At 36.1% G+C, this 26,139-nt stretch overlaps 1 protein-coding gene across 1 annotated transcript in view; it reads left to right on the top strand.

Moving 5' to 3' along the window:
- LOC111044230 (protein tiptop-like) overlaps positions 1-26,139 on the top strand; it is a 302,222-nt gene that overhangs the window by 196,849 nt on the left and 79,234 nt on the right. The gene's annotated exons all lie outside the window — the stretch shown is intronic.

The following is a 26,139-nucleotide window of genomic DNA, read 5'->3' as shown; positions in this document are numbered from 1 at the left end:
CCTCCTTTTCAATCTCTCTTGCGGGTTTCTCCTTTCCTGCTTATCTTATCCTTTATTTTTTCCTTTCTATTTCGTTCCTAATACTTGTATGGACTTGGTTCCACTGTTATTTCTTTCTTCCATTACTCTCCTCCTCATTTTTTTCTTTTCTGTACTCCTATTTTCTCCTTTTTATATGATCTCCTCTTTCACACACTTATATTCTTTCATCTCTTCTACTCATCCACCTCTTTCTAATCCTCTTCTACTCCTCTTATCCCTCTCACCATCTTCCTCATAGTTCTTAATCATTATTCGCTTTCTCCTTTTCCTTCCACCTCTACTCTTCCTCCATCACCTCTACGACATCCCCTTCTCCACTCTTTTCCATCATATTCTTCTCCTCCTTCTATTCCTCTTCCTTCCTTTCCTCTTCCTCCTACCACGCCTCCTCCTCTTCCTCTTCATCCTTCTTCTTAATTTCATCGTCCTCCTCACCTCCTTCTTCTATGTTCTTCATCATCGTCTCCTCCTTTTCCTTCTACCCTTCTCTTCCATATTATCTACCTCATCCCCTTCTTCTCTCTCCCTTATCATCTCCTCCTCCTCATCCTCATCTTCATACTTCTTCACTATCTTCTCTCTCCCCTATCATCTTCCTCCTCTTTCATATTCTTTACATCATTCTCTTCTCCATTCTTCTTCATCATCTTCTCCTCCACCTCCACCTCCTGTCTCTTACTCTCCTTCTGTTCGTTCTCCTCACCCCTCCCTCACTATTCTTTATCATCGTCTCCTCCTCCTCCTTTTCCGTTGCCTCTACCTCATCCCCTGCATCACTTTTCTCCGTCACCTCCTTCCCATCATCTCCTCCTTTTCCTTCTATTCCTCCTCTTCAATCATCTCCTCCTATTCTTTTTCGCCTTCCTTCACCTCCTCCTCCTCTTTTTTGCCTTCCTCCACCTCCTCCTACTCTTTTTCGCCTTCCTTCACCTCCTCCTCCTCCTCCTCCTCCTCCTCCTCCTCCTCCTCCTTTTCTTTCTCTCCCAGCACATCAACTCCTCCTTCTCACTTGACTCACTCTAATTCCGATCGAGAAAGCTCTCCTGTCTCCTGTAACTGTCAGATCTCACTCAGGTTTGTTTTTTGTGCGAGCATCACATTGTTGTCCTGCCTGTGAGACCGGATCAATCAAAAGTGACACGTAGAATGCGCCGACCGCCGAGTGATGTGTGCGACAAGGAGAGCCCATCCAACCGCCTCCTCTAATCTTAATGGAAATGTCTGCACGACTTGATCTTGAATTATTTATTAACATGATTCCAATACACGTTCTTCTACAACTTGAAACATAATTAGGATAGCTTACGAAACTTGAGAACTCTACAAAATTAGTTTTTCGTTTGTAGAGGTTGAATAATCACCTAACAATAAGATGGTTTATTGCTCGCGAAAAAAGTGAAGAATAATGAACTGTTGAATAAAGTTATATTGACAATTACGACAGTATGGGGATCAAAATTATGAACCAAATAAAAATATTCAATTATCAATTTATCCATTTATTGATACAATTTTGTGTCGTCCAACATCCTGAGAAATTATTATTATTATTATTATTATTATTATTATTATTATTATTATTATTATTATTATTATTATTATTATTATTATTATTATTATACAATATAATTGGATGAGAAATCGACAGTAAAAACGTGGCGTTCTAAGAAAAATCATTGCTTCCTCAGAAGTAATCTATAAGAATTTCCATTACACAAAATGTACTTACTACATAATTCATTTCAGAAATCAAAAAACGATGGATCTAACAGTAAAAAATATACAGTATTTGAAAAAATATATCTTCAATCCCAAAATATAATTTGCCTAAATGACTAATCTCTTTACCAATTCAGTAAAATAAATAATTTATGCGTGTTTTCGTAATGTCCCTGTGTGGGAGTAAAAAGTAGGATGTGTTAGATGATGAGAGGGATGGAGGCGTTGTGGGGGATGAGGAGGAGGAGGATGATGATGATGAGGAGGGGGAGGAAGAATAGGGGGATGAGCAGGAGGAGGAGGAGGAGGTAGAGCACAGAAATTGATGGGTCCGTCTGTCAGCTGTTGGAAGCCTATAAATAAAGCCAATCAATCCATCAATCAGCAGCCAATCTCTTTTTCGATTCCCCCTGTCGACCCATCGACTCAATCATTCTCAATCATTCCCTTCACACTCTTCCAATCATTCTCTATTCTTTCCCTTCATTCCTAGTTTCTGCTTACTCATATAATTTGTGTTTCGTCTCATTGAATTTTATTTTAATCAACAACTTTCATCGTTAACGACAATTTTAAATCCTTACACATTTAATAACAAACATTTTACGATTTATCAAGTCTAATGATAAGCTGCTTCATATCGAAGTGCAATGTTGTGAAATTGTATGTCAGTGAGTGGATAAGATTGTCTTCCATTAGTATCTAGTTTGCAACTTTCAGACACCGAGAAATTTTCAAACTATACCAAAATAATTTTTCCCGTTGAAAATATGATCTGCGATTATCCTTTACTTGATACTTGATAATTTGGAAAGATGGAATACAAACCCCAATACAAATTTCCAACTTTGCAAAAGATCACAGAACTATGATTACAAACATTCATGAATAAAATGATAATCAAACAAACGTTTGTTATAGCGAAAATCACTGGAATAAATCGAAAATATTAAAACTGTTATGTGTCCAGTACTTTGTAGATATAACACTCATGCAATCAGAAAATCACATACACACACGCACACAATAGTCGATTTGATGATGTTTTATGGTACATGAATGGTTGAGAGTGAATGGCTCACATTTACATGTAAAGCACCCACTAGAGGTTATGGTACGGCTCCTATGTTGAATAGCTGTATCAGTTTATCAAAGGATGTTCAACGCTGAGAGCTGGTGTAAGAATAAGGATGAGAGTTAGACAGAGATAATGAAGAGGAAAGTGAGGAAAGAAGATGGAATGGAAGAAGTTGTAGCGAAAGATGAAATTGAGAAGAATCTTGAACCTCCATGATTTGAAGAAGAACATGATAGTTCATGTTGACGAAATGAGATAAGATAAAGGGAAGTGATGATTTAACGAATAACAAGGGGTACTGGAAGATGATGGATGAGATAATAGAAAGAGGAATTAAAAAGAACAGGAAAACAAGATAACAGTGACGAAAGAGGTAAAGAAAGAAGGGATATGATTTGAAATGCATGTAACCTTGAGAAGAGATTCTAGGAGAAAATAGGATTATGGAAAGGAGACAAGGTAAGTCATTTAAGAAGATGAAACAGGAATTGAAGAATAAGAGAAAGTGAAAAGAAAAAATAGAAGAGGGAAAATAGGTGAGAAAGGAGAAGTGAAAGGGATGGAGAAGGTGAGAGTGTAGAATATGAAAATGAGAGAGCGGGTCGTTGGTTGAGAAGAAATTACCGATGGGGAGGAAAAAATAAAAAGTAAATAGTGGAAGAAAGTGTACAAGTGAGAACATATAAGGGGAGAGAAGAAAGAAAAAAGTAGGACATAAGGAGAAAATAATAGAAGATCTGATGGAAGAGAATGGATAAAAATAAGGGAAGGATTAAACAAGATTAAAAGTATTAGCCATTAAGGAATACAGAGGAATGCAAATACATTTAAAAGAGCAAAAGGAGCAAGAAATAGATTTTATAGGAAATGTCAAGAAGTATGGAGGATGAATCAAGAAAGGAGATGGAGCTGTGATAAAGAGGGATATGGTTAGACGAAGTAGGGAAGGAGAAAAAGATGATGTGGAGCTTGAAGAAAAAGATAAAATTAAGTATATTCTACTGGACCCTCCCCAGGCTGGACATGGAGCTATGTAAGGACGAATTACTCATATCTCTCGCAATAAACAACATATACGATGTCAAACCTCACATCTTCCTCTGCGTGCTGTCTACCTGTCTATCCGCGCAAAACATAGAGAATTATATAAAACAGGATATAATGCCGCTCATTATTATGGCTCAACGCTCGACATAAGCACCTACTGTGACATTATAATAAATTTGAAGACGGTAGCTTACGGGACTTATCTCTATAACAACTGGGTTTTATTGTTATGGCACGTCTTATGAGTGCTACGACCCATATGGTCTTCGTTGATAATGATTATGGCAATAATGATGATGATTGATACTGATAAGTCACAGAAGGGTGAAGTTTTTCTGAATTATTTTATCAGGTCGAGAATAAAAACAGGTTTTCGGAACATGATTATAAAACTGGAATAGGAGATGAAGAGACTGTGAAAAATAAAATATTCTCTGCTTTCAAGAAACTGGATGAAAAATTTGCAGTATTAATACAACTACATATCTTGTTCTGTGATCTTTTCAATTGAACTTCCTGATTGAGTTTTAACAGTTTAAATTATTTTCTCTCAAATGTGAATTATTGCTTTCAAATTAATAATGTCTTCATAATGATAGTCTTCTAAATAATAATTGTATTGTTATTTATAAGCTAACTGGAATGGAAAACTTTTTTATCTTAAATAGTATACAGCATTAATAAACTTTTTATTTCTTCACAGGTGAGTTTCCTTGTGTGATAGACCACTACTACTTCATGGGAGTTCGTGAGTATAAAATATAATGAGATATACTCAATGTAAATACCGGGGAATACTATTGCTCAGTTCAGTTTATGGATATTTCCCAGAAAGTTCTACAATTTTGAAGTATCTCCTCCCATCTTTCTTCTCCTAATTCTTTTGCCTCTGCTCTTGGTCTCTTCAAATCATGCATCCTGCAAATAGATCAAATGAATTAATTCAGTAAAAATGAATGCTGCTTTATCATTCTAATAATCATTAGTTAACTGTGAAATTTCTAAAATGGAACATCCAGTATGAAATGTCAAAAAATATGAGGATCAAGGATGTACCGGTACATGATTAAGAGAACGAGAAAGTGTGAAGAGTGACAAGTTTGTGAGTGAAGTTGAGGGCATGAAGGGTACAAAGGATTTTCGCTGGTCTGTAAAGGGGTTTCAGGAGGCTACATGGTATAAAACCGAGAGGGATATCAGAAGGTATGGTCAGGGAAATTCCCCCTTACGTTGTCTTTGTTAAGGAAAAGAGATGTAATCAAAACAACAGGGTTTTCCTCCTCCACAATGTCCAAGATGATGTTGTATGAGCCCCTGGATTCCCCCTCCCTTGTTCCCTTGGATGGGGGGGGATTCATCCAGGGTTTCTGTCGGTCACCGTACCCTCTTTTCATTAGCATCCATCAAGTCCGGTACCCCGGGTAAACAAAGAAACCCCATTGTCTGTCGCCATCTTTTTCTCTGTCACTTCTTGAAGCAAAATATTCAGTCTTTGCATGCAAAACACGCTGTCTGTCCTTGTTTTAAAATGCGCGCCTCTTGTTTGAAAACAGGTGACAGTATAAAATCAACATTATTCATAAGGACATTGTCAACAGCTCCCTTCATAATAACGCATGTTTGTATCGTGTATGTGTGGTGCCAGTATTTGAATTGTTGTATATGTGTGATTAAGCCTCATTTGTGGACTTGCCTATCAGTAATTTGCTTAATAACGACAACAATTAGTTAATTTAGCACTCATCATATACATTTAGATTATAATTAGATAGATCTAGATCCATATAGGTTGTACAGGGTTCAATACAAATCACACTGACTTCATATTTTGATAATTGTTGCTAATGAAGAGCTTAAAGTACCAAGGAGAGGCAGCAGGTGAAGGATGACTGGCTCTGTGTCGTGGAAGGGATACAATTATTCTTTCTTCAATATTGTTCTGATTCGATGTCAATTGATAGGATAAATTTCAGAATGTAAGAATACATCGGAATGATATTTGAAAATCGGATATATAAGAATGAGGATCTATGATACTGTAATTCTAGTATAAAAAATTCAGATCAAACCAAAATTTGAAAAACATAAAACTTACTCTTAAAATGAAGGTATGATTGGATGAATTCTTACACGCAACCTTAACATGGTGAACACTATTTACAATAGACTTTGGAATGTTATCATTTGTGAATAAGCTTTGTGATGTTGAGTATTACATCGTTTGCTGTGGGACTTGAGAAGCCATCTGGCAGGTGAACTATCAAGAGTATACATGTGTGTGTGTGTGTATTTGTGTGCATGTGTGAATGTGTAAAAAGTGTTCGAATGTGTCTGTGTGTACACGAAGAGCAGGTGTAACATTACTGGCAAACATACTCTTTTAAGAATGTTCCGATATTCGATAAACTCTGTTTTCTCAAAGAGAAGAAACGTATCTGGGGAGGCTTGACAAACCTTATCTGTCCTACAAAAATATGCACCCAGTAAACAAACGAAACTGCCGAGCTCTAAAAAACAAACATGCAAGATGTTCTGTTTATTAGTTCGTCAGTTTTGTTGGGCGGTATTTTACAGCATCATATCCCGGTTGAATCCTTGAAATGAGGTGATATGTGGAATGATTTGTGACAATGATAAAGTGAAGGCTTGAAGTTTGGACACTTGGAAAGACATCCTGTTTCAGGTTAGTTTTGTGCCCTTCTAAAGCGAGTTCTTCATTGAAAGGAGTCAGTCTACAATTTATACATTTGTAAACCAAATTCATTGATTATCTGTGTTAGTTGATCCTCCAGAAGTAGGTAATCCACTATCTTTTAAAATAATAAATAAATTACAACAGAAATCCAGTCACCTAGTTCGGATAGACAAGCTCTCTATCTCAAATTTGGAAATATTATCAATATAATTGTTTTTAATGATCGAAAGACACCAGTACCACCCACATTATTGGTACTTTAATTGGGGAGAATTATTAATCAGTATCCATTCCAATATTCCTAATTCACTCCACTAGAATATGAATTATTCAAATATCATTGAGTTGACCTGGGGAAAGCACAACTACAACGATTATGAGCCTTGTTTGTACGTAACGCTTGTCAATTCTTAACGGGAGTTTGATTCTTGTTGAGATTGAATATTCTTCTTCTCCTTCTTCTTCTTCTTCATCATCGTTGTTTCATATGCTTTTCTCCAACGCCTACTTCGTCCTATTCTATTTCTTCTATTCCCATCTTTTCTCTCAATTCTAATCTAATCTCTAATTCCTTGCTTTGAACAAAATTTAATCGTCTTCAAAAGTCTCATCCAATAATCACCCTCACCCTTCCCACACTTGTCCAATCCAATTCGACAAAATGTAACAATTAAAAAACAATTTAACATTTATTACAACTATTATAGTAATTACTCTTTTTTTGTATTTCTACTTTTATCTTACTCTCTCTCTCTCCTCATTATCAACCTCATATCCATCACCGACTTTCTCTTATTTCTGACATGACTGCTCCTTATCCTTCCTCTCTACTCGTTCTCCAACTTCTTCTCAGTCTCTCAACCACATCCTTCTCTGAATGAATGAAGTTCGGTACAAGCTACACAGCATGACCAATAACTTGTAATAATTGATCAGAGACCTATGTACCATCAAACAGTCAAGGAACAAGCTCGAAATTCATAAGTTGGTCACTGACACCCACGTGGGCTCCATTGATGAATTTATATCTATGTATGACGTTTCTACATACCAACATACAAACGCGTTAAGTATGTTTTATGCGCATGCGCATAACGGAGCTCACGATCCAACAGATTTATAACCGATGATCTGTCCACACTCTAGCTGGAAGGCTTCCTGTAGCCTTATTAATATTCTTATTCTACTTCGACTTTTTCTTCTCTAAATTTATATTTATCTATCATCATCTTTATTCACTCACCTTTATATGCAAATGTGTTGTGTTTGCAAGTGGGTCTCGCCCATGCGGCTATGATGTGAAAGTTTTACACATTTGGAGAAATGTATGACCCGAGGTCAATGGTCGATGCATGTCAATAGTTTAATCAGGGATTGTATGACACGTTGGACAGCCGTTTGTATCAATTTCTTCATTACGTGCTAGGAATACATTATTCAAATTTAGGAATTCATGTAAATTTTGTGTGATTCAAAACAATGGATTAAGGTTTGTAGGGAAGACCATTTACTAAATTCGTAGATATTTTGAATGTTTAAAAATGAAGATTGAAATTCCACCTCCAATAAAAAAATACCACGTTCTAATTTCTAGTACTCTTGTCAGTACTGTACAATACTTGTCAGTAATATGCATGTACTTGTCAGTGAATACAGTACTTGTCATAAGATTACTAAAAAATCCGATAACCTTTTAGAAACTGCATACAATTCCATTTACATTATTCCTGCAAGGAGATATTGATATTGGAACAATTGAGGTACAACTAATGCAACAATGCGGCCTCAATCTGATCTTGTTCAAGAGTTAAATGATTTTAATTATCATGTCTATGGAATCACAATTTAAAGAAACGCATAGATGTAGCTATTTAAGTTGCTTCTTGCAATGATTACTCTGTGGAAAATACTGAAAATTGAGAGTTTTCACCCACAATATCGTAAAAAGCCAGTAGAAGAGAGTAGCTTCAAGGAAGTATGCTGAATCTCTTTGTGAGGAGATTCCACTCATGTTTTTTTGCGTAAGAGATCGTACCCAAGGCGAAAAGTAGCCGAATGATTTGATAGTCCTAGAGGTGAAGATAACAGCTAGCTGTCTTGTGCGCTTAAAACTGGAGCAAAGCTAGGATAGAGTCGAATAAGAATGAGGAGGAAGAAAGAATAAGTGGAGGAGGAGGAGGAGAAAGAGAAGGAAAAATATGAAAAGAAGAAGGAAGGAGGATGAAAGTGTAAGGATGATTTGTGCCTCCAATCCAGCTAAGACGCATACGACAAGAGACTGTCGCAAAAGAACAGAGGAAAAACAAAACTATAAAACTTCTCTCCTTCCTACTCTGTTTCCTCTCCATGTATTTTCCATGTTTGGATTGAATCAGGATAAAATTATTATGCTTGACTCTGCTAGACCATGAATTTTTGAGGAAAGTTATGGGCATCTGATGAGAAGCAAGAGGGCGCAGGTTTGTTGCAATTATGAGGCCGATGAATGATTCTTGAAGCGTGCAGAAGAAAATCGAAATATTGTTTCCAATTGAAGCAAATCCTCAAGACACCTTTTCTAATTATTGAATCCATGATAAATGCCGATCCATTTTTGCTATTAAAAAGAAAACATCGAAGAATAATAATTGCGGTTAATTTGTAGTTCACAAACATATTTGAAAAAGTGAATACATCCTACATGGAACTTCATATCAACCACTAATATAGAGTGAATACGAACTGAAAATTATGTATTATCATAGATCCTTGTATTATCGTAGTGTTGTAATTATCGTGCAGTATTCAATGATCCTTTTGGAGAAATTACTCGTATCTAGTACTATAGTGAAGATGATTCATCAAGGATGCAAAAAATGTTCTCAGTATAAATGGTTTGTAGAAAATAAAGATGTGAGGAAGAACCAAATTAGAAGCCAATGTAGAGGAAGCAAGCCGTCTTCGAGTTGTGGACGAGAGAGAGAACATCATTCAGACTGGATCAAACGATTAATACACGGAGGAAGAAGAAAATAAGAAGACTAAGAATAAGAATAAGAATAAGAATAAGAAGAAGAAGAAGAAGAAGAAGAAGAAGAAGAAGAAGAAGAGAAGAAGAAGAAGAAGAATGATGATGATGATGAGATGATGATGATGAGATGATGATGATGATGATGATGATGATGATGATGATGATGATGATGATGATGATGATGATGATGATGATGATGATGATGATGATGATGATGATGATGATATGATGATGATGATGATGATGATGATGATGATGAACAATAAGAACAAGAAGAAGATCAAGAAAACGCTGTGAAGTTGGCGCTGATGTTTGTGGGATGGTTGAGTGAGGAAGTGTCAACTCACCCAGCAACAATACAGTGTGTGCAGCCCTTTCGTCTGCTGACATGTGCCAGTCTCAGAGATGTGTCATCAGTTACCGCCGTCGCTAATCTCATTACACAATTGTGTGACGACTGCCTCATAATTGTTAAAACTTCAACCAACCTCCTGCGTTATTAATGTTGGCTGCATCCATCACGGCTTGTTGTGAATGCTTCAATGGTTCACCAGTGAATTACAAGTTTCAAAGTTGTTCTGTCGTTCTAGGGAAAAATATGCACATGTACTCATTACTTCAAGCTAACAATCTCAAATTCTCATATAGATTGATATTATAAAATCATTTCACTTATATGGGCTACTTTATTCAAATCAATGAAAACAATATAAAAACTTCTAGTACCCTTTTATTGAATCGTTTTAAAAACTTTAAAACATTTCAACGACTAGTTTCGACTATTTGTCATTTTCACAATGAAAATTGACCATTTCAACTTGAAAATGGCCAATGGTCGAAACTAGTCGTTAAAATGTCTTAATAAAAGGGTACTACAAGTTTTTATTAATCGGAGATATCATATTATTCGTAATATTTCTAGTGAGAGGATTAGGAATATTCAGAATATTGAGGCTTTTAGACCTGTTCGGATATTTTCCTGTGAATGCCATAATTTTGATTCTCAAAAACTGATATGTTTGTTAATAAAACCAATTTCGGAGTATAAGAACAATTTTATGACCTATTCTGATACGATGGCTCTATCCTACTAAACAAAACTGAAGTTTAGATGATCACAAGCTTCAAATTCTGTAATCATTGTAGGTTTTGAACTTTCAGTTAATTTTTATTCAAGTTTCCTCTATCGTATTTCTGCAATATTATTGAATGGTATCGTGATTTATAGTTTTGAAAAGTTGAGAAGTGTAATGGAACTGTTCCCTTACCTCCATATTATGTGCAGAAGAAGTAGACAATCACTGCACACTTCATAAGTCTATAAGACACGTATCTCTGTTATGACTGTGACAATAAGGCCCGCATCCTTATTGGCTGATGCGAAAATAGATGAAGGGAAAGGAAATATATGTTTGAGATATATATATATATATATATATATATAATATATATATATATAGAGAGAGAGAGAGAGAGAGAGAGAGAGAGTGAGAAAGAGTGATGAAGAGCATTATGATGAAGTGATGAAGGGAAGCAAAAGGTGGAGAATATCATGAAACTGGAGTTGGGGATGAAGTGATAGGGGTCATGATGAAGAAAAAGAGGAAGAAGAAGGAGAAGAAGAAGAAGAAGAAGAAGAAGAAGAAGAAGAAGAAGAAGAAGAAGAAGAAGAAGAAGAAGACGAAGAAGAACAAGAGAAAGAAGGAGGAGAAGAAGAAGAAGAAGAAGAGAAGAAGAAGAAGAAGAAGAAGAAGAAGAAGAAGAAGAAGAAGAAGAAGAAGATGAAGAAGAAGAAGAAAAAGAAGAACTAGACGGGGCCGTGATGAAGAAGTAGAATGAGAAAAAGAAGAAGAAGAAGAATAAATGGGGAAAAGAATGAATGGGGAAAAGAGAGGAAGAAGAAGAAGAAACAGAAAAACAGAGTAAAAGAGGAATGAGAAGAATAAAAGAAAGAAAGAGTAGAAGAAAGAAACTCGAGGTGGAAAAGTAGAAGAACAAGAAGAGGAAGTGAAAGGAAAACAAGAAGGAAAAGTAGAAGAACAAGAAGAGGAAGTGGAAGAAAAACAAGAAGGAAAAGTAGAAGAACAAGAAGAAGAGGTGAAATAAGTACAAGAACAACAACAAGAAGAAAATAAAAAAAAAGATAAGTAGAAAGTGTGATAGGTGAAGAAGGAAAAGCAGAGAATGAAAAATAGGATGACGAGGTGGAGAAAAATAAGTTGAGCAGGAGAAAGAAGGGTGTTATGGAGGAGCAAAGGTCGTGCCAAGTGTTGACGGCTGCTGAGGAAGGACATCAGGAGAGAGAAGGAAGGAGGAGTGCGAAGAAGAGAGTCGACGCCAAAGTTCCAGAAACGTCCTAGGAGTAAATCACTCTTCGAGTCACACTGTTTTGCTAGATTGAACTGTTCTCACTAGTGCCATGTTGATGGCAGTTGGGCTCCGCTCCTCAAGGGTGGAATGGGGGGGCAAGGAGGAGGAGGAGGAGAAGAAGAAGAAGAAGAAGAAGAAGAAGAGAAGAAGAAGAAGAAGAAGAAGAAGAAGAAGAAGGAGTAGGATTAAGAGGAGGAGGAGGAAGAAGAGAGAAGGAGAGGAGGATATCAAAACTTGGCGGACTTATTCCAAGTCGGTTTCAATCAGGTCGACCGACTGATACGTCAGCTAGATGCTACTCAGTGCCAAATTCAGTAACTGACAATGCAGCTACCTATCACTCCAACATTGACCAGCAGTCGACGACTGGATTGAATTTTGAATAGTTTTGATTGGATAGTGAGTTGTGTTTTTTCTGGCTCTAAATTTTGTAAAATTACTCAGAAATTTCCCAATTAATGGTGATTTAAGTGTAATATTTTTGTTTTTTATTCTATTTTCAACCGTAAAAATTTTAAATTTCTAGTTTTCGTTGTTCTCGAGTGAAAATGGACTAAATTTTAGTAAAGTGAAATCATAACCCTATTTTGGACTTTTAAAATGTTATCTAAATTTGGGAGAGAAATAGTACAAGGAGTATCCTCTTCCAATCAGTGCTTCTCTGTGAAAAATATAAATAGAAGATAAAAAAAAATTTCTGACGTCAGTGCTGTACCTACTCATCATCATCATCAAATCAAGTTTCAGGTCACTTTTTATATTCATTTTGATTCATCTCAATGCTGATAAATTCAGATTTCAGATTGAATAATATTTCAATACAGTTAACAATTTTTGATTCATGAATATCTAGACCCAATATTATTCCATTTTTTTTGCAAGTGGTTCTTCAGTAATTAATCGAAAAAACCTTTAGAATAATGATTATACTTGTTATATCAAGCTATTCAACAAATACAGAAATGAAATACCCTCCATTTATCAATACATACATAATATACAAACATATATCGGCAGTTAACCTACACGTTGAACTACTTTTTACAGTATTTTAATTTTGATTCTCATTCATAATGTCTACAGCTTTTATTCTAGTTCATGGATACTATTTAAAGCTTAAGAGCATATCCTCAATAATAATGTTTTGAATTGTAAATTGAATGTGTAATTGAAGAATGTTAAATGACACATAACCTAGCTACATTTTGTATACTGTTGTATAAATTAGAATTGGAACCGTTGTGGCTTATGATAGTGTGGTACTTTTCTGTAAGTTGTGTAATTCTGATTGATTGAATAAATAATTATTATCAAATGTAGGGTTTGATGTGTATCAGCAAATAATGCATGTATCAAGGCAAACGCATGCAAGACGTATGTAGGCAGACGGAGGAAAAGTCCCTCTCTAGGTGTTTGAATGTTGCAACGCACATATACGTCCGTCTGTCTCCGTATGACTGCTCATTTCTGTGTGCAAACGTTCGATTAGTATGTCTTCGTATAGTATGTCTGCTGCTGTGTGCGTTCGCTATTAGCCATGCAGTATGATCCATCACTGCTTATTGGCTGATCTGATCAATAATTATCTTCTAGTGATTGGTTTTTATTTATTTTTTTTAAGTAGGATAATAGTTAAATTGAGTAGAAATCTCGCATCCCCATTACAGTAGTTTTGTTTTGAGATTTTCACATGGTTGTGGTGAATCGAATTTGTAATTTCATTAGTCAACTTTTTCATCTAGTCCAATGTATTTTGTATTATACGAAATATGCAACAAAATTTCTATATGCTTAATTCAGAAACAACTCACGGACGTAGTAAAGGATATAGAAACCCTATATTTTTGCCTTTACAAAACTATCAATTAGATGAACAAGAAACAACAGTGTAACATACTGCAGAACAAGCCTGAGAACATTGTTGCCAACTTGATTTTAATTAACTTGGCCAGCAAACAAAACCATGTTCTGACTGAGGGAACAAGGGGATATGTGAGTGAAGCTGAAGACTTACGGGCCCGCTAGTGCAATAACCATATCTCACCCACGAGTGTGATTGAAAATGTGTACTTCCATTCGATATTTTTGTCGATTATCACAATCGATTTCGTGTTGTGGGTGTGGCAGGCTTCGATCAAATATCGAACAAGTCTGACAAAACGAAACGAGTATCCTCTAAATAAGCAAACACTCGACGACCGGTACACATTTCATAATCTGCATTAAAACAACGGGTTACGTACAGGTTACATTTGCGCTAATAAAATTATAACAAGCAGCTCTCTCGTTACACGTGTGTATGTGTGTGTGTGTGTGTGTGTGTGTGTGTGGTGTGTGTGTGTGTGTGTGTGTGTGTGTTGTGTGTGTGTGTTGTGTGTGTGTGTGTGTGTGTGTGGTGTGTGTGTGTGTGTGTGTGTGTGTGTGTGTGTGTGTGTGTGTGGTCGACCCTAATAAGCAATAAACAATCGTGAAATGGCATTAGGATCGTGTAAATACACGAGTGAAAGTTATATGCTACGATTGATGGAAGCTGGATTGGCTGGGTATTTGGACAGTACACCATTAGCTAAGCCAATCTGCTGGCTAATTCATGTATAATGTGTGCCGGTATCTGTCGGAAAAATGAGTAGAGTTATGGGAATGATGTTTCCAATTTCTCTGTTAGTTGGCATCGGATGAAAAATGGCATGCGGCAGATGTGAATGATGAGGACAGGTTCAGGATCTCTCGGATAGAGATTGACTGTACAACAGGATCTTACTAATCAGGATTCTAGTAGAGATAGTTTAGTATGATTCAAATATCTTGGTCTTTAAGATAAATATTTATCATAAATTGTGTTGTATTTTGTATTTGGTTGATAACTCATACAGCATCACTATCTCAGATTGGGATGAAAATTGCCAACATCAATAAGTTTCAAAGACAAATATACCCGACTGAATCGGGACATAATTCCTAAGCGAACAAAACACGTTATAATGCTTTCAAGATAAGATATCAGACTTCAACGGGGATGTAGCTCAGGCTACATGATGATGTGGTGATGTCATGTTGGGTGGAGGGGGAACTTTATAAGTCGCGGGTGAACCCCAGTGAGGAGGTAAGGGTGGTGGGGGTTGAAAATCCTCCTCTGTCTGCGACAGGCGAAATATCAAGTCTGAGAACAATGTCTGTCTGTTGTCAGAGATCTGCTCCGTTGAGCTTGACTGTGTGACGGTGACATGTCATTGTCGTGACGTCACATTGTGACGCTGTGACGGGCGCGGGTGGGTGGGGATGAGGGTAGGCAGCTTCGGAAAGAGGGTAGTTAAATTAGTTTCCCTAACATAATGACCCGCTAGCGGCTAAACAGAAGCTGTGTGCTTCCAGTTCAAAACATAAATTGAGTGGACATTTTACAATAATGTTTCTACAATGTACTGATTTTCATATCGGTGTAATTTATATACACACTTTTAATAAGGAGCTGAATTTATCGTAATAGAGCTGCTTCAGGTGTACAATTGAATTCAAAATAATTATCATCGAACAACTGCACTCAAGGTTGTGTATATTGTAATTGAGAATTTTCACTACTGTATTACAGTACAAAATTTAATTCAATACCCAACATTAGTACAGTTGAATTGTAATGTAATTGAATAGTAGTTACTATTATGAATGGTTCTTGGATCTTAATTCGACTCAAATTATCTAGCTCGCTCTTTTGAGGATAAAGTTATATTCTTACTGTGTGTAATTTTAGTTTATTTATTTTCACAGAAGGATAATTGTTATGGATTATCCTTATGGATGATTGTACTTTCATTTGCATTAAAAATTTGATTTGAAGTCAATTAATGTGTTTTACATTGGGTTTGTAACTATTTTAGTGTACTATCCTGTCTATAAAAATCAGAAATTTCGAATCTATATAGTTTAACAGTGTAAAGTATTAAATTGGCCATAAATTTTGTTCGAACCGCACTATATAATAAACGGCTGTAAGTGACTTGGAAGTGATTTTCATGTGATAAATCTGAATTGAATGAAATTGGTGTGCAAATTCTACTGGTATTTCTGAAAAAAGTGGTCGAAAGGAGTCCATTTTCATAATTTTACTATACAAATTTTATATTTTAATTATCTCCTACATTGGGCGATTTCCTATTTTTCTTATATAGATATACCCATTGTTTTATTTATTCTATAAATGAATAATATTTTCCTGTGCTGAATAATACCATTAGGCATAATCAGTCCAACAATCCTCCCTTATTACCAGATCAACCTGAATTGAATCAACAATGAATAGTCTGTCATTCAGCTGGAGGATGAAAAAACGCCATAATCGACTTTGTTCGAATTGCTGTCCGTTTGGTATGATCCTGTTTACAATGGCAACTGTCATTTTTCGGTCGCAGTAACAGTCGTCGTCAGTTTTGAAGAGTGTCACATCAGAGTAACGATGCTGACCCGGCCTGCGAATCATCCACAAAGGTCGTCAGTCGCCATTTGTAAAACGCGCCAAATTCAAATTGACAGACTGACGCGGCCGACATAATTGACAAATTGCATTTAAAATTTGATACGATGACTTATTTCAGACGAACGATCAAACTGTCATAAAGTTGTTTCAGTTTTTTGCAACTGAACGTTTGTCGGACAAATTCATTGCGTGGTTGGGCTTGTTTAGTGTCACTGCCAATCAGTGGCACGGTTTGAAGCCCTTCAAAACAAAGACGGATTATCATTGGTGTTTGTTATAACTGCTTGGGGCGATCGTATATAAAAAAGTGTGCTAGGAATTATCATGCACTGTTGTGTTAGTTATTACATATGCTATTGAAATACGATCACGAGCTTCTACCTCCCGTTCTATTATTAAGTATAGTAGTTATGATATATATATATAGTGATTTATTATTATTTATTAATTTATACCATCTGGTTTCTTGCAAGGAAGACATGATGTATGGAAGAGCGGCTTGGTATTTAGTAGAAGCTGCTAGCTCAATGCATCGAACTCTTTGGAAATAGAGATTGCAACACAGCTATAAACAACGAAATGCGAAGAGCATTGCACTTGTATCGCTTCAATCATGCTGCATAAACTAGCATCAATCTGTGGAGTAATTAGAATGTGAACATTGTTATATAACCCCGAAGTACCTATAACTCTATGACTCTGTACTCTCTAACCTCAACAACTCACTCCTCATCATACTGATTATTTTGCTACTTCTTTCACTCCCTCTCTCTCTATTAATTTCGACCACCATCAACTATTTTATCGATTTTCTTTAATTTTTCTGCTGTTGTGATATCCTACATAAACTACTTCATCGCTATATTCTCATGAAGTACAAACTGCATCAATTCTTGATCCTTGTATCATTCGGTATTTTCTGTAGGTCGATTTTCCACTTCTCTCTTCTTTTTGCGCTTATTTTCTTCTTCCTCTGATGATTATATGTCCATCATTCTAATCCCACTCTTCTTCTGTCTCTTACATTCTCATAATTTTTCTATTCTCTTTTTCTCTCCTCTTTCCTGTTTTCATCTTCTCCACCTCCACCTTCTTCATCATATTCTCCTGATCATTCATTCATCGTATTTCTCATCTCAATCACTATTCTTCTCTCGCTTCATCTCCTTCTCCATACTTCTCCTCACCATTTCTTCTTTCACCTAACCTTTCCCCTCCCACTTCATCGTCTCCTCCTCATTCTCATACATCCCCATCACCTTTTGTGTTGATCTTCCCCTTCTTCTTTTATCTTCCTCTCCATATTCTCCCTCCTTCTTCGCTGCTCATCTGTTCACCGGAGAAATAGAGCCAATCAGAATGCCAACTGTTAATTGCCGATTTAAACTATAAGATAGAAGTAGTACATTGAAGTGGTAGTAGTCGGATCGCAATTAAAAGAAGAAGTAATTATAAGGATTTATATGGATATGCGTGAGCGAGCACTTGGTGCAAGTTATAGTCCACATCTTCAAGGAAGAGAGAGGAAGATGAAGGTGTGTGTGAGAGAGATATATAAAGAAGGTGTGAGTGAGATATATATATATATGAAGAAGGTGTGAGGGAGAGAGAGATATATGAAGAAGGTGTGAGGAAGAGAGAGAGAGTGAGTTTGAAGAAGTCTCTCCTCTCCTGTTCGGCACACGGGTTTGCTTTTAGCACCCACTAACTGATCGCAGTTTATAAGCCATGAGGGGACAGATTTATGTGGACAGCCTGCCGACAAGGTATGGTGTGTACTCCATCCCATCTGCATCCAAGAAGGAGAATAAGAAGAAGGAAGAGAGGACCACGAAGAAGGAGATGGGAAGAACAACATGGAGCAGGAGCAGAAGAAGAAGGAGAAAGAGAAGAAGAAAAAGAAGAAAACGTTGAAGAAGTGAAGAAGCCCGCTTCACTCACCAACACTTCATCTTACTACGTCTTCCCAACTCTGCTCTCACCTACTTGCTGTTTCCACTTGCAGCTGACTGACGGAGAGAGAGAGAGGACTAAGTGAGAAAAGATCTAAAGAATAGACAGAATTGATAAAGGTGTGAAAAATAAAGAGAATAGAAGTCCGATAATTCAAAACAGGATGGAAGGATGGAGTAGAAGAGAGTGATAATAAAGTTAATTGGGGAGTAGTTGCGTTGGAAGAAGTAGTCATTGTTGATCAAGTAGTTAGGAGAAGAAGGGTGAATGGAAGAAGGTTGAAGAGTTTGATAAGAAACAGCTAGAAGGAGGGAACAGAAAAAGAAAGACACAAAATAAGGAGAATGGGGATTGAAAAACGTAATAGGAAAAGCAGAATACGAGAGGCAAAGGGAAAATATGAGAATATGATATATGTAATTCAATTGAAGAGTAGTAAAGATGTGGAGGAGATGGATTGGAAAGAGGAGAAAAAAAGAAATTTCATGGAACAGAGTAGGCCGGTACAGAAAATAAATCGATGTATCGGTGAATGGAGAATTTTCTAAAGTTGGAGGGGAACAAGTGGAGGGAAAACAAAGAAAAGAAGAAGGTGGGGAGGAATGTGAGATAGAGAAGAAAAGACAAGTCTGTGACCAAGTTGAAAAATTAGGGGAATTATTTATTTATACAATATGACAATTTCCACTGAGTCTAACAAGACCCATAGTGGTACAAAACAAAATAGCACTGTACATGAATAAACTATAAACTATAGCATGATTAGCTATATTTTATGACAAAAATATAACTCAGATAATGGAAATTAGTAAGAAAATGTGTAGAGATAAGGGGAGTCAGTAAGAAAATGTGAAGAGATAATGGAAATCAGTAAAAAAATGTGTAGAGATAATGAACGTAAGTTTGAAAACGTGTAGTGGAACATCAGGAAGTTGATGAAGAAGATGTAAAGGAATGTGAACGAGGTGAAGATGTAAAAGTTGAGAGAAGAAATTGATGAAGGATTTAAATATGAACAAGTGGAGTACTTCCAGCTGGAAAGTGACAAAACTAGGAAAAGGGAAAGAGCAGTGAAAAGTGAAGATAAATGGAAGAGAAGAGGAGCCTGAGCTCGAACATGTCGGATAAGAAGAACAAGAAGTAGAAGTTGGAGACGCAGAACAAGTGGAGGAAAGAAAGCACACGATCGTGTTGTCTTGAGAGAAGACATCTCTTCGGCAGCTCCTGAGGTTCAAAATGGCCGCTACCAGAATTGGCATAAACGATAGCATCTTCGGTCGGTTCTGCACTGCACCGCGTTGGCACGTTCTTCCACACTTCCTCTCACTCATTCTCCCGTTCCACTCTCTCTCTTCTTCGTTACGACCCGTTGGTTGCTGCCGGATTCTACAGTAAAGGCCTTTTCACGATTATGCCCTTCAATTAATGAGTGGAGCACTTGTTGAAGGCAGACAAATCAAGATGAAAGTTTTTTGTTTGGTGTTAGGTGCGAGAATTCCTCAAAATCTTCTCACATGATTGGTTGGTATTTAGTTAGGGACATGGTCTGAATCACGTTAGCTTGAAATTAAGCTGGTAGAAGATCAGAAGATAGAAAAGTCACTCAGAAGATAGTATAGTCACTCAATGTGACATAAGACCGGACACATAAATATGAATCAAAGCTTGACTTGTGCTTAGCCAATATTGGGCCTATTCTTATGAATTATGGGAATAAAAATTAGATTGATGGTTGGCAAAAACAAACTTTGAACTGTGATTATTGGCAAAAACGTAAGATCAAAAATGAAATAGTAGGCTGTCATGGAATATGTTACTAATTTATAGATATAAACACATTTTCAGAATTGAAATCCATTGGTCAACCTTTATCAATCATTAGATTTGTGTAAATTATCCACAATATTTTACTCCTTCAACTACATGTGCAAAGTACCTGAATAATTGATTAAATCAAGTCGCGCAATGAATTCTGGGTTATACTAATGATTTTTTCTCAGGAATATCATTGAATGCATTGTAAATGAGCTTGTCTCATAGGTAATAATAATAATATCGTGTGACCTGGCTGGCTCAGGTTTGTTGTCAGAGTTTTCAGGTCGCAACTGATCAATTTCGGGGCCTCTGACATGACCTAACGACTGCTTTTTAGGCAGCCGGGACCGACGGCCTTAACGTGTCCATCCGAAACGTTAATCCATCCGTGTCTCATAGGTTAATCATACGTTCTCCAAGAACCTTTGATTGACAATGTTCATTAATTAGAGGGATTAGTACTAGACAGTCCTTTCTAGCTTTAAGTCTTCAATAAAATTGAGGAAATCATTAGAAATAAATCATTGATGATACATGAATGCAACCTCGAGAACAAATAAATAAACTGTGTTCTGGATTCATCTTCAAACAATTTTACAAGTCACAAAAAGATTATTCTCCATAATGTAATGCAAGGTTCTTGTTAGATATTTGCACTAAACTACAATCGTGCTCTTCGTTTTAGAACGGGTTTCCATTTCAAATAGCATTGAATTATGTACGAAAATTGCTCTAACACCTAATTGCCACAGCAGTTCATCAACATTATAAATATTACACAAGTACTATACCGAATAAAACTCGTTCATTAACGTTAAGTATCATACGATTTTGAGTTTGAACTCAAATTAAAATTGAGCTTCAAGCGTCTTGTAATAAGCCGTGTCAGAATCTGGATTGACAGGTTGAACCAGGCTGAAAACTTCAGTTGTCTTGGTCATAAATCATTATTTATTAGGCTATGAGTTGTTTAGAATGTTAGGGAATACGGTTACCTGATGATCAGATAAAGTTGATTTTATAGCTGCAATAACCAACACTGGTCTACACTAGATATTAGAATTTGTAATCGAATAGATGGATCTCAGAATCATTAATCCATAGTGGATGATGTTATGATAATACAACACATATTATATTATAAAACATTATAAATATTACTTGAGTAATATTTATGATCTTATAGTGTATCTCATCCTACAGAATATGATACTGTATAAGTGTTTATCTCTTTTCTGTATAGGGCTACTTGTTGTGATAAAATGATATCACTTAAAAATGGCATAAATGTCCGAAACATGTTGTGATAAAATATTTCAAAAAAAGGGTACTGAGATTTTTATTTCTTTATATTTGTATAAGTGTTCTACACTTTGCCACAATCACCACCCTCAGTACTGCTTATTTGGAAACCCTCAATTGGCAAACATTACGAGTTTATATTCAAAATCACTCCTCAGTTGTATAAAGCACACCCAAACCTATAGATTCATTCATATCCACTTATCATTACTCCTATAAATGACGTACAAGCCTGGAGTATATGGGTCGAGGATTCCCCACCATTATTCGAAAATGTTCCATTCTGTCCATTGAAGAAGATTTCATCAATTGAAAAAAATTTCAAAAACATTTTTTATTCAAGAACATTGAGATTAGTATTAGCATAGAATAAATAATCAGAATCCGTTTTTTTTGTGGTAAAAGCAAAAATTCATTCTTCATATAAGAATATTCAGATATTTAGCGAGAGCATCAATTGACAGTTATTTTTCTCCACTATTGGAGATAGAGATGTCTCTATCAGAGATAGTCTCTTATGTCCATAAGAGAAAGATGATGTCCATAAGAGATGATGTCCCACATCAACAAACACGTTTAAGTTAGTGACAACTTTCAGAAGCCGATTGGATCTCATAAGCTAATAGGATCAAGGCGATCGAAGTCCGGTCTATGAGCGCCATTTACGGTGATGATTATATTCATGTTCACTTTTGATTAATTTCCTTCTTGTCACGCAGCTCCCATCCTGACAACGTCCTCAAACACAATTATTAATGGCTCCATTATTTATGGCGGTTAATTATAATAGTTCGACTCGATTCTCCTGATGTCAGAAAAAGCTCGTAACTCATCGCACTGAGACATAATTTGAATATGCAACCCATACCTATATCCAAGTGTACTATATACAGGTAGATGTACGAGCAGTGGAGAAAGACGTAGTAGTTGAGATAGAGATGGCGACAAATATCTTCGGAAACATCTGAATGAATGAGTAATGTCTGAAAGGTGTGTTATATTTGTGTGAAACATGTATATATTGAGTTATGTTTGTAATAGTATTTATAGGTAGGGCGTGAGAGTGATATGGGATAACTTCAATAGTTGAGCGGAAAGACAGTTGAACGATATGTTAATGCTTTCGGGCTTCGTGATGGGGTAGGGGTGGAGTAGAAGGGGGAGAGATGTCCTTGAAACAACGGTAACATATCCGCATCTGAGATTTATGCTGGTTGTCATAAATCATGTCTCGGTTTTGACTTGAAGTGCGGCAATTCTGTGAGTGTTCCTAGTATATTCACTTGGAACTGTCAGTTTTCCTTATGAAGTAACAAAAATGCTTTCCACTTAAATAATGCTGACAGTTTAAAAAGTTGATATTTCCATTGGTGAGTCGGAAGTTCGTGACATTGATTGCTTATTTTAGGTTTTTTTCTGAAAATTAATAGATTAATATTCAGAACAACATTATTTCAATTCGAGATAATTTGGGGGAAATAATCCGTTATATTGGTTGTAGATATTATCGACATCATAAACCTAGTTATTTTATTTATTAATTCAACAATTTGCAATTACAATAATAAACAATGATCTGTTTCCTTCTGTTTTAATGGGCTTATCCAGTTTTAATTTGGAATTTGGAAAATCATTATTTTCCCAGAAATATGCTAATTGTTTATAAAGATGGAAAATCCATCTTCAGGATGGATTTGATCGAGTGAGGAAAAGAAGCAGAATAGGGAAAGTGGACACAACAGTGGAGCAGATTGAAAAGAAGCGCCTTGTATGGTTAGGACATGCACAGAGGATGAGAGATGAGAGGTGGCCCAAAAAGATACTGAATTGGGATTCACCTGCAAAAAGAAGGAGAGATAGACCGCCCGAACTTTGGAAAAAAACAGGCATAATTATACTAGTATGATGAATAGAAATCTGGTTCAGGGAGACTGGAATAATCGCAATAAATGGTAGATGGGATGCGACAAACGGCTGGAGCTGTAAAATAAACTCATTTCTATGTATATTGATTGATGAGATCCATGCATCCTTTCCCATCAATCAATTTGCTACGTACTCTTTGGCAAATAAAAAGTTGATTTTTATAACGAGTTAATTCCACTGCTTGGTGTGATACAACATTACAATTATTATACAACAATCTCATACAACCATTTATTACCAATATTGTTCATACCTATAATTATCATTCAATGGATGATTATTATCATACGCACATTTATCTCAAATTATTATTAAAATATAATTTGATATTATTAAAACAAATATTCCAATGAAGAATAACATGTTTGGTGAGTTATATCCTTTAAGCTACCGGCAGAATAGATTGGCCAACACCCATCACTCTCTCCAATACTGCACAACATAAATTCGGTGTGACATTGTGCTGGTGTGGTTGCAGGCCAACATGATTGTGACACGTCTGAGACGTGTGACATGCGGCCTATCAGCGTGAGTGACATGGCTGCTGCTCGCACTCGCCTGACATGGCCATGTCACTGGGTGACAGACATGCTCAAGGTGACATAGAAGCAGCCTGCAATGAGAGTGAGACTTCTTGTCTTTTTGTGGCTGGATGCTTTCTTCGAGAATCAACAGTGTCGGATATCTAGCGACGTGTTACTATTTGTATGACGCTCACTTTTGCAGCTCTTCTCCTGCAGCACTGCTCCTCCGTATTCTTCTCTCTTCTTTTCCCTCTTTTACATTTTTGATTTTCTTCTTATTCGTTTCTCGCGTTTCATTAATTCTTCTGCTGATCTTTTCTCTTCTTCTTCTTTTTTCGTCTTCCTATTCCTCTCCTTCATCATTTCTCTTCTCATTTCACGTCGTCTTCTCCTTCTCCTTCTCTCTCTCCTTCTATTCCTTCTTCATTCTTACATTCTCATACTTTTTCCTCTTGTCGCATCACCGTATCTATCCAGCTCTATCTGACTCACACACATATCTCTTTCTCTCTCTCTTTTAGAGTTGGTGTTTTGGTAGAGGGTTAGTGGGGAGAATATTTTCAATATTCTTTCAGAAAAATAGACATTGATATGTCCAAAGCTCCGCCAATTCATGTAGATGCATAACAATATAATTATCTATAGTTATTATATTACAAATTGCTTTTTCATATCATATACAGTTCAATAATTATTTTCTTAGTCTATATTATGTAAATTCATCTATAATTTTGCTGTATTGTAAGCTATTGTATATAAATGTATAAGCCAGTATATATTGTAATCTACATAAATAAAATTAATACTCAATCAATCAATCAATCAATCTCTAACTCTAACTCACTGTATCTCTTTCTCTGTCGTGGTTTCTCTCTTTCTCTTCGTCAACGAGTTACCTTCTTTACAGTTATTTTCTCAAAAACTTATTCCTATATTGATATGTGTCAATATACTGTTATTAATGCATTTCTTTTTTCTTTACAGGTGAGTTCCCTATGTCATTCAGAACGTTAAGACAATACAATAATATCGAGTTTGAACTGTGGAGTAACAGGTAAAGATGAGAAGTTCATTATGTTTTGTAATCTAAAATTCAACATTACCGGCTCCGGTAATAATACAATAATAAGTACCGTCTATATAGGTAATTGGTCATTCAGATGAAATATTCTGTTCTCTGGTATCAAACTATTCAAGATTGGGTGATAGGATTGGAATTGAATGGGTGATAGAGTTGGAATTGAATCATAGATGCAATGTTGTTTTATGAAATTCAGTATTTATGTGGATTCAATGGAAATGTCACTACCAACATTTATTAGAATTTTAGTTTTTCACAAACATTCTATTCATCCACTTTTGAATTCTTCTTATCCTGAAAAAATAGAGTTGGACCAGATACATTCAAGAACCTTGGTCTACGTGAGTGGTCCATGTTATTCCTAGCATTAGATTGACAGCGAAAAGTCAGTAGTTGATGGATGGTCATCATCCTTCTTCTGTTTATTTCACATCTTGCTGCTATTTCAGATTTTTTGCTGCTCTTCAGAGTTTGAAATGATTGCCCAAGTGATAGAGGAGGGTCTTCCATCAATATAATTCGGAATAGAAGAATGCTGTGGACCAATCAGTCAAATATCGAGGATACTCTCAAAATATTCCACAAACAATAGAATGGAGAGTGTGTCTGACATTCCATCTTATGTTGTTTCTACTTGATTAATAAGAAAATGATATCATCCGAACATCTAGTCCACCTTCTATCATAATATTACGTATCTGCTGACTGCTACAAAACGGCTCTTCAATCATAATTTCTGACTAAAATTTGAAAAGTCCCAACCTAGCTGATTACCTCTTTTGGAGAACGGTCACAGAATTTCTATTGAATTCACCAAACTCTACCTGATTTGTCAACTACAAATTCTATCCTGCAATTATTATCATTCTTGCATAGGATGAAAATTCCCTCTCTGAACATCATTCTTCAGTGATGGATTCTCATTGTACAGTAATGACAATTAGTTTACGAAGAATCTCTTCAATTTTGTAATTCATCTTCTACTTGGGACTTTATGTGGGAAGAATTCACTGAGTTTTGTAGCTCAGAATCAAAGTGCTATCATAGTCTCACCAATTCAAAGTAGATTACTCTTCTTGTATATTATTGAATTTATTTCTTTATTC

Source organism: Nilaparvata lugens, chromosome 10, assembly GCF_014356525.2.
Source record: "Nilaparvata lugens isolate BPH chromosome 10, ASM1435652v1, whole genome shotgun sequence".
Taxonomy (NCBI): Eukaryota; Metazoa; Arthropoda; class Insecta; order Hemiptera; family Delphacidae; genus Nilaparvata; species Nilaparvata lugens.
The sequence above is the reverse complement of the archived record's forward strand: the minus strand, read 5'-3'. Positions and strand labels throughout refer to the sequence as shown.